At 38.3% G+C, this 3,236-nt stretch overlaps 1 pseudogene; it reads left to right on the top strand.

The window, feature by feature from the left end:
- Positions 1-227: 227 nt before the first annotated feature.
- LOC124959574 (non-POU domain-containing octamer-binding protein-like) lies at positions 228-919 on the top strand (annotated as a pseudogene).
- The last annotated feature ends 2,317 nt before the right edge of the window (positions 920-3,236 follow it).

Below are 3,236 nucleotides of genomic sequence, written 5' to 3'. Positions count from 1 at the left end.
GAATGAGACTAGAAACTGTCTTCCAATCTGAGTAAATAAAAATATACAACTTGAATATACATTTAAAACTATGGAACAAAAATATATGCATGAACTTTACATATAAATGACTGGTAAAAGGCACCACTAGTAAAAAATAAATGGCTCTTTACATAGGGTAAGGATAAGAAGAAGCACCTTGGTAGTAGTTATTCTGAGGAGAGGACTGTGTGTACAGGAATGCAAAAATGCAGAGCCATAAAACTTTTAATTTGGAGGAACAGAACCATATTCTAAGGAACCATCAGCAACAGCAGCAGCCCCAGACACCACCGATACCTGCACAAGGGTAACAGGCCAGCAGCCAAAATGAAACCTTGACTATTGACCTGAAGAATTTTAGGAAACCAGGAGAGAAGATCTTTCCTCAATGTAGCCATCTTTTTGTGGGTAATCTCCCTCCTGACATCACTAAGGGGGAAATGAGGAAACTATTTGAGAAATACCAGAAGGCACAACCAAGAAGTACAGAAAAGAAAGCAACTGGAGCTCAGGTAGGCGGAGGAGCATAGGAGCTCTGAGGAAGAAATGAATCAGCAACAAGAAGACACAAGGCAGTGACAGCAGGGAGGATACAAGGGGACCTTCCCTGATGCAAGAGCGAGAGATAAGGATGGGCCAAACGGCTATGGGAGGTGATATGGGCATAAATAACAGAAGTGCCATGTCCCCTGCTCCTGTGCCAGCTGGAACCCCAGCTCCCCCAGGACCTGCCCCTGTGATGCCAGATGGAACTTTGGGACTGACCCCATCAACAACGGATGCTTTGGCCAAGCTGCCAGAATGGAAGGAATTGGCGCAATTGGTGGAACCCCTCCTGGAATTCAACCCTGCAGCTCCTGGAGCTGAATTTGCCCCAAACAAAAGTCGCCAATACTGAGAAGGTTGCAGTGTCTAATTTTCTAAAATCCTTAAAGGAAGACCCTTTTTGGACTAGCTAGAATTCAACCCTAGAAAAGTGTTAGGGATTTTTTTCTATAGTTAGAACTTCCTTGCTTGTACTACTCTAGGGAATATGCTGGAGGCAGAGGGCAAGGGAGAGGTGAATGAAACAAGAAGTAATATTACTACTAAAAATGTCATCTAATATTTCTTAACCACTTACAATATTTAAGAAGTACATTTGATCCTTTACATAGTTCACATTTCATAGTAAATCAAGTATCAGAGTTTAAGCAACTTACACATAGCTATATACCTACTGCACAACAGAATTTGAAATGAATTTTCTGAGTTCCAGAGCAATATCTTTAATATCTCTGCTATGATTTAATGTAGAAATAAACTATAATGTAAACAATCACATGTTAAGAAAACTTTAGGAGTCTACATATTATGTAATTAAAAATTGAATTACATAAAACAATGAGCATACCTATTGTCAGAAAAGTGAATGAAAAATGACTATGAGTACATATTTGAAAAAAAGTACATTGCAAATGCAAAAGAAAAACCCATGGGTAAAATAATTAGAATGAATGAAGATAAAAATGTTAGGATAAACCACAAAAAAGTTGGTGCGCCTATGAGAGAAAATTCAACAGGGATTCCTGGTTCCTTAGATGTAGTTTTGAACCAACAGGGATCAGATTGCTCAACCCAAGCTCTCAGATGCTCTCAGTCCCTGATCAGATTGGCCCAGGCTGTTCTTCTCCAGGGAGCTACCTCCTTGTCACAGTGTTCCTTTGAGTAGCATAAAAGCAGGAATCCTGAGCACAACGGCCAGCCTGACCCTGCAGAAAGAGGCACTGCAAGGAGTGCACTTTCACTGCAGATGTGGGCCCTGGTGAGTGATGCGTGTAAGAACCATGGACTGCACCTGACAGATCAGCTGGTAGTCATTAGTGGTCTCTTGGAAACAGTTGCTTTATCTCATTAGCTGGAAAGCTTTGGGGATGAGCTTTGCACTCTGAGTTGTCAATACTTGCTCTAATGTGTATGCATCTGTGTTCAATATTCATATTCTATAAAGATGACAGTGTTTTCATAGTCTCCGTTAATAAAAAAGAAAGAAAATTTGAGCTACAGAGTCCCATTTTGTTTTGATGAAGGCAATTTCATTCTATATATTCCATGTTTCAGGATGAAATTCAAGTTACTTGCAAATTTCTCCCAGAAAGAAAGACTTTCCCTAGTGGGTATCCTTAAAAGAATCCTAAAAGCTTTAACTTTCATTACTTAACTAAATATGCAATAAGGGCCTAGAATATCTTGAATATGGTTTGAAACAGGCTTCTAATCTTATTGAATGGATTTTCTCACCCTCAATTTAGATTAAATGATGGGGAATCAATTTACACTATCCCTTCTAGGATAATGAATTTCTTTTCCATACTATTAGTAAAATATTGCATTTTATTTAGGAATCAGATATTAGCACAAAGAACCATACCCATGGATAACAGTAATGGCACATTATTCCAGCAAATGTTAATAAAGATCCAGTGTCAAGGCATTCTTTAGATACCTGATATGCAATTTCCTTTATTACCAGTAGAGTGATGCAGGTTGATACTATTACTTTCTGAACTTCCACAGATAAATAAAATCAAGCTAAGGGAATGATTTCTCTAAGGTCATTAGTAAGTGGAAGAGTGAAAACATAAACTAAGGCTTGCCTGGGTCCAAAGTGAGTAGTCCTGAACACCAGATGAATTGATTTCCAATCAATCGCAGTACCACAGTAGAGAGATGGGTTTTTCTATAGAGAGAGTCTGTAGGTCAGTTTGGGCACTGAGTGGACATTAGTTGGCATGAACACTCTATTAAGAGGATTACCAGGTCATAATATTTCCTATTATAGTACATGTTATTATGTTTGAAATCCTTTAAATCGTGAGGTCTTCAAATTAGTTGGTACCCTTACAACATTGAAAGTTGGGAAGGGTTGGAATATTGGGTGGAGGTTGGTTCTTCTGTTAGGCCAACATCTACCAATGCATAGTGAATGTAAGCAATACTGTTGAGATGTTCTGGTTCTGAATCTACTATGAGCAACAAAAAATAACATTAGTTTTATATTACTGTTATATGCTTTAAACTTTAGATATAAAATGTTCTTATTGCTATATATGTCAAATAAAGGTGACCCCAGAATCAGAGCTGCTATCACAGAAATATTGAAAAAGATACTTGTCCTGTAATGATGGCACAACTACAGATACAAAGGAGAGGAACCTTCAGAGAGTACACATAAA

This window comes from Sciurus carolinensis, chromosome 11 (assembly GCF_902686445.1).
Source record: "Sciurus carolinensis chromosome 11, mSciCar1.2, whole genome shotgun sequence".
Lineage (NCBI taxonomy): Eukaryota > Metazoa > Chordata > Mammalia > Rodentia > Sciuridae > Sciurus > Sciurus carolinensis.
Note: the sequence above shows the minus strand (reverse complement) of the source record. Positions and strands in the feature narration are given on the sequence as shown.